The sequence below is a fragment of the Manis pentadactyla genome, chromosome 10 (genome assembly GCF_030020395.1).
Source record: "Manis pentadactyla isolate mManPen7 chromosome 10, mManPen7.hap1, whole genome shotgun sequence".
Classification (NCBI taxonomy): Eukaryota; Metazoa; Chordata; class Mammalia; order Pholidota; family Manidae; genus Manis; species Manis pentadactyla.
Genome location: NC_080028.1, coordinates 68,721,273 through 68,733,279, shown reverse-complemented (window position 1 = coordinate 68,733,279; position 12,007 = coordinate 68,721,273). Strand labels below are relative to the sequence as shown.

The 12,007-nt window shown below is 41.3% G+C and overlaps 1 protein-coding gene and 1 pseudogene across 1 annotated transcript in view; both read right to left on the bottom strand.

Moving 5' to 3' along the window:
* LOC118928520 (FYVE, RhoGEF and PH domain-containing protein 5-like) overlaps positions 1–12,007 on the bottom strand; it is a 368,415-nt gene that overhangs the window by 15,619 nt on the left and 340,789 nt on the right.
* LOC118928521 (FYVE, RhoGEF and PH domain-containing protein 5-like) overlaps positions 1–12,007 on the bottom strand; it is an 86,155-nt pseudogene that overhangs the window by 6,682 nt on the left and 67,466 nt on the right.

The following is a 12,007-nucleotide window of genomic DNA, read 5'->3' as shown; positions in this document are numbered from 1 at the left end:
GTGTTCTCTCCTGATGTTTTTAGGAGGGCATGAAGCAACTTTAAATAATCTTTCGGCTTTGCAGACAGTGCGTTTGGCCCATTATAGTGTCCCTGATGTCTCGATCCCGTCCCTACATACGATTTCCCGGGAGCCTTACCAGATGGAGAATCTTCAGAGCTTCCCCCGCTGAAATGCAAGCTCGAGACCTGCGTTGGGCACCACTTGTTGGACTCCTCGACCCCAGATCAGCGGAAGGGAGGGAGACGCGATGAGTTGTCGAAAACCTGAGTTATGCAAGAGTTTCGGCAAGAGTGGTGCCGAAAAGGCACTTCTCATATTTACTGATCACAAAGTTACACTTGAAAGCAGTCAGTATTATACATCATACAATTATTAACTTTTTCCAGAACTCAATGTTTAACACCGCCAGACGGCTGGGGCGCAATGCTCCTAATAACAGAACAATAAAGGCATACTTAAGCTGTGGGACTTAAGTAAGGTAGTGATGTATCGCTCTAATACATGCTTCACTAACAATGAGGTAAACAAATCAATTAACAGAAAAGGCCAGTTTGAACCCACAGATAGTCCTTCAGATTTTTGCAGGCCATTATCCTTCCCCACTCATTTTTTTACACTGGTGAGGTTTTTCTCCTCTGGGCTAGTGCTTATGTACCTTTAGAAACCCCTCACCCACCACCAACCCGTGACATCTTGAGTTGCTTCACTCTCTCGCAGTGAATTTCGGTTTGTGTCTGCCTCCTCTTGCAGGGCAGCACAGCCAACCAGCAGCACTCCGTGGACAGCAGGACTAAGGCATCCAGGACCACCACTGACCGGCCTCCTCCTAGTCTTTGTTCTGCTATCAGCCCAGAGTAGGAGCATGTTAAGCTTTTTTGGCAGCCATATCATCGTGCTGACTCAGTTTAAAAATGTAACTTACCCCAAGCCTTTTCACACACATTTCCAGCCTCTTTCCCTCCCAGCCAATTCTTCCTCAAATATAATTAAGCTAAAAGGCAGAAATCTCACATTTTTCTTAAATTTCGTACTGCTGCATTCTATCCATTGCACAAACCTTGTGATCTTTTTGTTACATACTTGGTTATTCAGTATATCTACAAACCCTCTTAGCCTTAGCATATTTCATGAATATTAATGAAAAATAGTAAAAGGAATTAGACAAAATAGTTATTGTGGCAAGTTACTCAAAATGTGAGGTAAAGGTAATGCAAATAATGAGTATTGTGGGCTGAGTTGTTCCCCACCCCACCCCAAATTCATATATTAAAGTCCTAACCCAAGACACCATAGCTCAGATTGGGACTGTATTTGGAGGTGGGGTCATTAAAAAGGTGGTTCAGTTAAAATGAGGGCACTAGGGTGGGCCTAATCCAACCTGAATGCTGTCCATATAAGAAGAGATGCCATGTAAGGGATGGGCATGCCCAGGGACCCCTTAGGCTTGGGCTTGCAGCCTACAGAACTGTGAGAAACAAGTGTCTGTTGTCTAGGCACCCCGATCTATGGTCTTTGACTACGGCAGCCCTAGAACACTAATTCAGTGAGTTACCTCAACAGCTACTGATGCAGGATGAGCTGGGAAGGGACAAAGCAGGTGCTGCCTGTTCCCCATGCAGCACTTGTCCAGGTGGGTTGTATAACTGATTGAACAGTGTCCCCAGAATTCTTTTTTTTCCCTCCAAGAACTTTTTTTTTTATATCATTAATCTACAATTACAAGAGCAACATTATGGTTTCTAGACTCACCCCATCATCAAATCCCCACCACATACCCCATTACAGTCACCATCCATCAGTGTAGTAAGATCCTATAGAATCACTACTTGTCTTCTCTGCGTTGTACAGCCCCCCCCGTGCCCCCTCCTACATTATGTCTGCTTCCCCCAGAATTCTTGTCCACCTGGAAATAGGGCCCATGCTGATGTATTAATGGATGATCTCAAGCTAAAAATCATCCTGTATTTAGAGCAGGCCATAAACTTGATGACTGGTGTCTTTCTAAGAGAAAGAAGAGGGCAATTTGGACAGACACACAAAGAGGCCACATCAAGATAGAGGCAGAGATTGGAGGGATGCAGCCACAAGCTGAGGAATGTCTGGGACCACCAGAAGCTGGAAGAGGCAAGGAAGATTTCTCCCCTAGAGCCTTCAGAGGGAGTACAGCCCTAGCAGCACCTTGATTTAAGACTGAAGACCTCCAGAAAAATGAGAGGGTAAGTTCCTCTTGTTTTTTTTTTTTATATAGTTATTTTTTATTGAAGGTTAGTTGACACACAGTATTACATTAGTTTCACTTGTACAACACAGTGATTCAACATTTATATACATGATAATTCTAGGTACCAGCTATCACCATACCAAGTTGTTACAATATTTTGACTATATGCCTTATGCTATACATTACATCCCGGTTACTTATTTATTTTACAATAGGAAGTATGTATATATATATATATGTATATATATATATATTTGTGTGTGTGTGTGATGGCATCTCTCATATTTATTGATCAAATGGTTGTTAACAACAATAAAATTCTGTATAGGGGGGTCAATGCTCAAGGCACAATCATTAATCCACCCAAAGCCTAATTTTCATCAGTCTCCAATCTTCTGAAGCATAATGAACAAGTTCTTACATGGAGAACAAATTCTTACATAGTGAATAAGTTACTTGGTGAACATTACAAGGGCAGTCATCACAGAAGCTTTCGGTTTTGCTCATGCATTATGAACTATAAACAGTCAGTTCAAATATGAATATTCATTTGATTTTTATACTTGATTTATATGTGGATACCACATTTCTCTCTTTATTATTATTATTTTCAATAAAATGCTGAAGTGGTAGGTAGATACGAGATAAAGGTAGAAAACAGAGTTTAGTGTTGTAAGAGAGCAAATGTAGATGATCAGGTGTGTGCCTGTAGACTATGTGTTAATCCGAGCTAGATGAGGGCAATAAACATCCATGTATGCAGAAGATTTCTCTCAGAACATGAGGGGGGAGGTTCTAAGCCTCACCTCTGCTGCTCCCCATTTTCTCACCAGATGGCCCCCTGCGACTGTGCCTGTCTTAAGTTCTTCCTCCCTTGAGGAATCTTACCCGTCTCTGGCTAACCAGTCATCTTCCGGGGCCATACAGGGAAATGTTAAGTTGGTAAGTGAGAGAGAAGCCTTATTGTTTGAAAAGGTTAGCTTTTTACTTCTTTGCATATTTATGCCCTGTGGCTTCTATGCCCAGCATTTGTCTTGAGGTGTCTTTACCACTTGGAAGAGTTATGACACTCGGTAAATTCGATATGAGGTATGAATTCTATTTAAGGGTTGTAATTAGGAAGGAAGAAGAAAAGCTATAGAAGTAGCAGGCGGAGGAAAACACGGGAAGATTGATTATGTCTTTGACATATCTTCTTGTAGAGTAACTTAAGCATGTATAGGTTTTAAGCTACTAATTAAATTGCACACACACATTAACATAATAGGAGTACAGTTACGTAACCAAAGCATACCTGTAATTACCAGCCATCTCCAGTGAAACCAAGAAAACCAGTTAGGCACCTTAGGCATTTGTGAAAACTTAACTATGATATAGTGGATATTGTGCAACTGAACTTGAACAGTCTGAGAGAAATCAGACAAAGTAAAACAACCCATTCCTGGGGACTGTTCACATCCCATATGTTCTTTTAACAGTGAATAGTCTGTAGTTATAAGATTTAGGAGCGCTACAATTTGCACTTCTCCTAATTCTTGGTTGAGTTCCAACAGTATAGATCCAGTCAAATTTGTTGTTTTGCTGTATGCACAGGCCAGCTTAGATATCTCCTTCTTCATTCCCATGGCAAGTCCAGGAACTAGTGGGATGAGTGCATCTACAGCTGTAGCAGTGTGTGGATCTTTGTTGGGGTTTTTGATGATCATCTTCTGGCTTGAGTCTTCCAGAGAGTGCTGATGTTCGAAGTTCTTTTTCATATCATATCTTAGTTCATTTTTGGGGTAGGCAAATTAGGCTTTGATCCTCTATATAAACACAAACAGACCCTTTGCCTACACTTTTATATGCCCTTTATATCATTGTGTACAACTCATTGGAGGTCACCACACTGGAAATGCTTTTTCTTTTTTATCATTAATCTACACTTACATGACGAATATTTTGTTTACTAGGCTCTCCCCTATACCAGGTCCCCCCTATATTCCCCTTTACAGTCACTGTCCATCAGCATAGCAAAATGTTGTAGAATCACTACTTGTCTTCTCTGTGTTGTACAGCCCTCCCCTTTCTCACACACCCCCATGCATGCTAATCTTAATACCCCCCTTTTTCTCCCCCACTCATCCCTCCCTACCCACACATCCTCCACAGTCCCTTTCCCTTTGCTACCTGTTAGCCCATTCTTGAATTCTGTGATTCTGCTGCTATTTTGTTCCTTCAGTTTTTCCTTTGTTCTTATACTCCACAGATGAGTGAAATCATTTGGTATTTGTCTTTCTCCGCTTGGCTTGTTTCACTGAGCATAATACCCTCCAGCTCCATCCATGTTGCTGCAAATGGTAGGATTTGCCCTTTTCTTATGGCTGAGTAGTATTCCATTGTGTATATGTGCCACATCTTCTTTATCCATTCATCTATTGATGGACATTTAGGTTGCTTCCAATTTTTGGCTATTGTAAATAGTGCTGCGATAAACATAGGGGTGCATTGGTCTTTCTCATACTTAATTGCTGCATTCTTAGGGTAAATTCCTAGGAGTGCAATTCCTGGGTCAAATGGTAAGTCTGTTTTGAGCATTTTGATGTACCTCCATACTGCTTTCCACAATGGTTGAACTAATTTACATTCCCACCAGCAGTGTAGGAGGGTTCCCCTTTCTCCACAGCCTTGCCAACATTTCTTGTTGTTTGTCTTTTTGATGGCACCCATCCTTACTGGTGTGAGGTGATACCTCATTGTAGTTTTAATTTGCATTTCTCTGATAATTAGCGATGTGGAGCATCTTTTCATGTGTCTGTTGGCCATCTGTACTTCTTTTTTGGAGAACCGTCTGTTCAGTTCCTCTGCCCATTTTTTAATTAGATTATTTGTTTTTTGTTTGTTGAGGCGTGTGAGCTCTTTATATATTCTGGACGTCAAGCCTTTATCGGATGTGTCATTTTCAAATATATTCTTCCATACTGTAGGGTTCCTTTTTGTTCTATTGATGGTGTCTTTTGCTGTACAGAAGCTTTTCAGCTTAATATAGTCCCACTTGTTCATTTTTGCTGTTGTTTTCCTTGCCTGGGGAGATATGTTCAAAAAGAGGTCACTCATGTTTATGTCTAAGAGGCTTTTGCCTATGTTTTTTTCCAAGACTTTAATGGTTTCATGACTTACATTCAGGTCTTTGATCCATTTTGAGTTTAATTTTGTATATGGGGTTAGACAATGGTCCAGTTTCATTCTCCTACATGTACCTGTCCAGTTTTGCCAGCACCATCTGTTGAAGAGACTGTCATTTCACCATTGTATGTCCATGGCTCCTTTATCAAATATTAATTGACCATATATGTCTGGGTTAATGTCTGGATTCTTTAGTCTGTTCCATTGGTCTGTGGCTCTGCTCTTGTGCCAGTACCAAATTGTCTTGATTACTATGGCTTTATAATAGAGCTTGAAGTTGGGGAGTGAGATCCCCCCTACTTTATTCTTCTTTCTCAGGATTGCTTTGGCTATTCGGGGTCTTTGGTGTTTCCATATGAATTTTTGAATTATTTGTTCCAGTTCATTGAAGAATGCTGCTGGTAGTTTGATAGGGATTGCATCAAATCTGTATATTGCTTTGGGCAGGATGGCCATTTTGACGATATTAATTCTTCCTAGCCACGAGCATGGGATGAGTTTCCATTTGTTAGTGTCCCCTTTAATTTCTCTGAAGAGTGACTTATAGTTTTCAGAGTATAAGTCTTTCGCTTCTTTGGTTAGGTTTATTCCTAGGTATTTTTTTTTTATGCAATTGTGAATTGAGTTGTTTTCCTGATTTCTCTTTCTGTTGGTTCATTGTTAGTGTATAGGAAAGACAAAGATTTCTGTGTGTTGATTTTGTATCCTGCAACTTTGCTGTATTCCAATATCAGTTCTAGTAGTTTTGGGTGGAGTCTTTAGGGTTTTTTATGTACATTATCATGTCATCTGCAAATAGTGACAGTTTAACTTCTTCTTTACCAATCTGGATTCCTTGTATTTCTTTGTTTTGTCTGATTGCCGTGGCTAGGACCTCCAGTACTATGTTAAATAACATTGAGGAGAGTGGGCATCCCTGTCTTGTTCCCGATCTCAGAGGAAAAGCTTTGAGCTTCTCGCTGTTCAATATAATGTTGGCTGTGGGTTTATCATAGATGGCCTTTATTATGTTGAATTACTTGCCCTCTATTCCAATTTTGCTGAGAGTTTTTATCATGAATGGATGTTGAACTTTGTCAAATGCTTTTTCAGCATCTATGGAGATGATCATGTGGTTTTTGTCTTTCTTTTTGTTGATGTGGTGGATGATGTTGATGGACTTTCAAATGTTGTGCCATCCTTGCATCCCTGGGATGAATCCCACTTGGTCATGGTGTACGATCCTTTTGATGTATTTTTGAATTCAGTTTGCTAATATTCGTTGAGTATTTTTGCATCTACGTTCATCAGGGATATTGGTCTGTAGTTTTCTTTTTTGGTGGGGTCTTTGCCTGGTTTTGGTATTAGGGTGATGTTAGCTTCATAGAATGAGTTTGGGAGTATCCCCTCCTCTTCTATTTTTTGGAAAACTTTAAGGAGAATGGGTATTATGTCTTCCCTGTATGTCTGATAAAATTCCGAGGTAAATCCATCTGGCCTGGGGGTTTTGTTCTTTGGTAGTTTCTTGATTATGGCTTCAATTTAGTTGCTGGTAATTGGTCTGTTTAGATTTTCTGTTTCTTTCTGGGTCAGTCTTGGATGGTTGTATTTTTCTAGGAAGTTGTCCATTTCTCCTAGGTTTCCCAGCTTGTTAGCATATAGGTTTTCATAGTATTCACTAATAATTCTTTGTATTTCTGTGGGGTCCGTCGTGATTTTTCCTTTCTCATTTCTGATACTGTTGATTTGTGTTGACTCTCCTTTCCTCTTAATAAGTCTGGCTAGAGGCTTATCTGTTTTGTTTATTTTCTCGAAGAACCAGCTCTTGGTTTCATTGATTTTTGCTATTGTTTTATTCTTCTCAATTTTATTTATTTCTTCTCTGATCTTTATTATATCCCTCCTTCTGCTGACCTTAGGCCTCATTTGTTCTTCTTTTTCCAATTTCTATAATTATGACATTAGACCATTCATTTGGGATTGTTCTTCCTTTTTTAAATATGCCTGGATTGCTATATACTTTCCTCTTAAGACTGCTTTTGCTGTGTCCCAGAGAAGTTGGGGCTTAGTGTTTTTGTTGTTGTTTGTTTCCATATATTGCTGGATCTCCATTTTGATTCGGTCATTGATCCATTGATTATTTAGGAGCGTGTTGTTAAGCCTCCATGTGTTTGTGAGCCTTTTTGCTTTCTTTGTACAGTTCATTTCTAGTTTTATGCCTTTGTGGTCTGAAAAGTTGGTTGGTAGGATTTCAATCATTTGGAATTTACTGAGGCTCTTTTTGTGGCCTAGTATGTGGTCTATTCTGGAGAATGTTCCATGTGCACTTGAGAAGAATGTGTATCCTGTTGCTTTTGGATGTAGAGTTCTGTAGATGTCTATTAGGTCCATCTGTTCTAGTGTGTTGTTCAGTGCCTCTGTGTCCTTACTTATTTTCTTTCTGGTGGATCTGTCCTTTGGAGTAATTGGTGTGTTTAAGTCTCCTAGAATGAATGCATTGCATTCTATTTCCTCCTTTAGTTCTGTTAATATTTGTTTCAGGTATGTTGGTGCTCCTGTATTGGGTGCATATATATTTATAATGGTTATATCCTCTTGTTGGACTGAGCCCTTTATCATTATGTAATGTCCTTCTTTGTCTTTTGTTACTTTCTTTATTTTGAAGTCTGTTTTGTCTGATACCAGAATTGCAACACCTGCTTTGTTCTCTTTGTTGTTTGCATGAAATATCTTTTTCCATCCCTTGACTTTAAGTCTGTGCATGTCTTTGGGTTTGAGGTGAGTCTCTTGTAAGCAGCATATGGATGGATCTTGCTTTTTTATCCATTCTATTACTCTGTGTCTTTTGATTGGTGCATTCAGTCCATTTACATTTAGGGTGATTATTGAAAGGTATGAACTTATTGCCATTGCAGGCTTTAAGTTTGTGGTTACCAAAGGTTCAGGGTTAGCTTCTTTACTATCTTACTGTCTATCTTAACTCATTTGTTGAGCTATTATAAATGCGGTCTGATGATTCTTTATTTCTCTCCCTTCTTATTCCTCCTCCTCCCTTCTTCATATGTTGGGTGTTTTTCTGTGCTCCTTTTAAGAGTGCTCCCATCTAGAGCAGTCCATGTAGGATGCCTTGAAGTGGTGGTTTGTGGGAGGCAAATTCCCTCAACTTTTGCTTGTCTGGGAATTGTTTAATCCCTCCTTCATATTTAAATGATATTCGTGCTGGATACAGTAGTCTTGGTTCGAGCCCCTTCTGTTTCATTGCATTAAGTATATAATGCCATTCTCTTCTGGCCTGTAGGGTTTCTGTTGAGAAGTCTGATGATAGCCTGATGGGTTTTCCTTTGTAGGTGACCTTTTTTTTCTCTCTGGCTGCCTTTAATACTTTGTCCTTGTCTTTGATCTTTGCCATTTTAATTATTATGTGTCTTGGTGTTGCCCTCCTTGGATCTCTTGTCATGGGAGTTCTGTGTACCTCTGTGGTCTGAGAGGCCATTTCTTCCCCTAGTTTGGGGAAGTTTTCGGCAATTATTTGTTCAAAGACACTTTGTATCCCTTTTTCTCTTTTCTTCTTCTTCTTGTATCCCTATAATGCATATATTGTTCCATTTCGATTGGTCACTCAGCTCTCTTAAAATTCTTTCATTCCTGGAGATCCTTTTATCTCTCTCTGCATCAGCTTCTCTGCGTTCCTGTTCTCTGTTTTCTAGTCCATTAATGGTCTCTTGCATCTCGTCCATTTGAAGTCCTTCTAGAGCTTGTTTTATTTCTGTATTCTCCTTCCTTAGTTCTTGCATATTTCTCTGCAATTCCATCAGCATGGTTATGACTTTTGTTTTGAATTCTTTTTCAGGAAGACTGGCTAAATCTATCTCCCCAGGTTCCTTCTCAGGGGAAGATGTAGCAGATGCCGAAGCTGTCTGGGTTAGTCTTGTCTGGATCATATTTTTTTGCCTTTTCATGTTGACAGGTGCTATTGACTGTCAGCTGGGAGGGCCAAACTTTTCACTTGCTACTGGCCTTTCTTTACTGGAACAACTGTGATCCCTAGTGGCTTGTGTTGGGTAATTGCATGTAGGCTGGGTTTTTGTGGCTTGCCCGGCCGATATAAAGTGATCTCCCTTTCTGTGGGCGTTTTGCCTTAGGCTGTTTCTCTGCTTTCGCAGGGCCCGGAGGGGTAATGGACGGTGGGGGGGGTGGCTGTTTGGCTGTTTACCTCCATGAGGGGTCTCAGAGCTGTTGCCCAGGGGGTTAGTGTGCCAGTTTTCCCTGTAATTTCCAGCCACTGGGCTGTGACCTGTGTTGTTTCCGTCTAGCTGTTAAGTCCCTGTCCCTTTAAGACTTTCAAAAAGCACTCGCTTTTCTTTGTCACAGGGGCATCAGCTTCAGCACCCGCTCAGAGGTCTTGCTGCCCTATTTCCCTAGTTTCCAGCCCTCCATGCATGCACTGTGTCTGTGCTCTGGTGCGGGTGGCTGGGGCTGGGTGTTTAGCAGTCCTGGGCTCCCTCTCCCTCCCGCTGGGAGCTGGGGGGAGGTGTGCTCGGTCCCACTGGGCTGGGGCTTGTATCTTACCCCTTTCACCAGGCGCTGGGCTCTCACATGTGTGAATGTAGTCAGGCTGTTGTCCTGTGTCTTCTGGTCTCTCTTTTAGGATTAGTTGTATTTGTTGTATTTTCAAAAATATATATGTTTTTGGGAGGAGATTCCCACTGTCCTACTCACGCCGCCATGTTGGCTCCTAAGTTCCTCTTCTTCTAAGCAACTCCATCTGTGCTAATTTGTTACAGCAGCCACAGGAAACTAATACAGGGGAAGATGAGCCTCTGAACAGCCCATAGGACCATGAGGGAAGAAAGATAGGGACTTTGCCCAGTTTCCTCCTATGTCCTGTTTCCCCCTAGGAGATCGCTGCCCTGAATCCATTTGCCTCCTGCTGCCTCTTTGGCAACAATGTGTGAAACGTGTTGTGTGTTTGAGATGTGTGTGTATTTTTGCACAGAGAAGCAAAGATCACAGTTTGATAACACATCCTATGGGGAATGAAAGATGTGCAAACTCTACAGGGAGAATCTAGCAATATCATAGGTATCTTTCCCTATAGCAATATCTATTGCTGAATTGACACATCACAACCACCTCTAGCAATTTATTCAATACATGTAAAACAAAAGGTGAAGTTAGCTTTTTCACTGCAGCACTGTCTGTGTGAGCAAAAGACTAGAAACAACCTAAATGTCCCTCAGTAGGAGACCAGTTAAATAAACAGGGATGAGATAAATTCAGCAGAAACATGAACAGTAACAGAGGTGACCAGGAGAACTTTAGCACCTTAGCTCATTCCCAACCCTAACCTGACCCTGAGAACCTACAGGGAATGGACCTGGGGCTCAAGTCAGTCTTTTCTACATTCTAATGGGCAGAGAGAGACCCCAAATAGTATTATGGGACATGTGAACACTGAAGTCTATTTTTATGTTCTAACATGGAAAGATGTCCATAATACACTATTAAGTGGGGGGAAAAAGTCCCTGGACAGGCATGATCTTATTTCCAACTAAAATTTAAATACCATGTATATATGTTAGTATATGCATAGAAAAAAAAACTGGAGGAGAGGAATACACACCAAGCCATTAAAGCAGTTTGTCATGCCTACCACTTGCTTGGTGCCGAGAACTTTCAGATAAATAAGAAAATTGTCTTCCAAGGAGGAAGACAACTTTGCTGTTTTGCCAAGTGTCTTGTACATAATATATACTCATGTATGGAAAGGAAGGGAAAGAGGGAGGGTGGGATGCTCAAACTAGCCTGGATACAGATGTGCGAGCAGATGACTTCTGAGAAGGGACAGTGCAGAGAACTCTGGGAGGAAAGACTGCAGAGCTGGAGGGGTTTTGCATAAACTGTCTCTCCTCCTTAAGTCACCAGTCCACTTAGAAGAGAAGAGAAATCAGTTACAAAGCCATAGCTGTGCAGCCCATTTTCAAACTCAGGTGTACTGAGCTCCAGGGAGCTCTATCCTCTCAGGACGCTGCTTGGCCCGGTAAATGAGAACCAGATGACCCAGGCCGAGTCGGGGGGCAGGAGTGCTGGTAATGAATACTTCCAAACTGGATCTTAGGGAGCCCAGCAACTCTTAGAAAACAATGCACTTTGTCAATGTCCAGAAGAGCTTGGCTTCAAACAACTCCAAAGTGACACCCAATGTCACTGTGGGGAACTACACAGAAATCCTAAAAGTGGTTCTGGAAGAGGGAGCAATGAGGACTCTTGCCTTTCACTGTCTTCCATTTCCTCTGCTATGTTCACAGAAAGGCTGTGCTAAACAGGGAGAGCCTGCCAGGACTTTGTGAGAAGATCCTCTGGCTCAGCCAGGAGAGATTTGAGCACATTCTTGGGGTGACTATATCTTTTCTCTGCCCAAATAAGCTGTTAGTGATTTCATTACTGGGTTCATCTTGGATTCCTTTCCAATAGCATTTGCTTAATTTCAGTTGCATTTAAACAGCAGAAGCTGCAAGAGTGGATGCCGATTCAGACTAAAAACTTTCCTGAGACCAACAGTTCTGGGGGCTTGTGAAGTCATCCAGGTCTGGGTAGGAATCTCTGCTTTTATCAGCTATGTAGCCCCAGACATGTGCC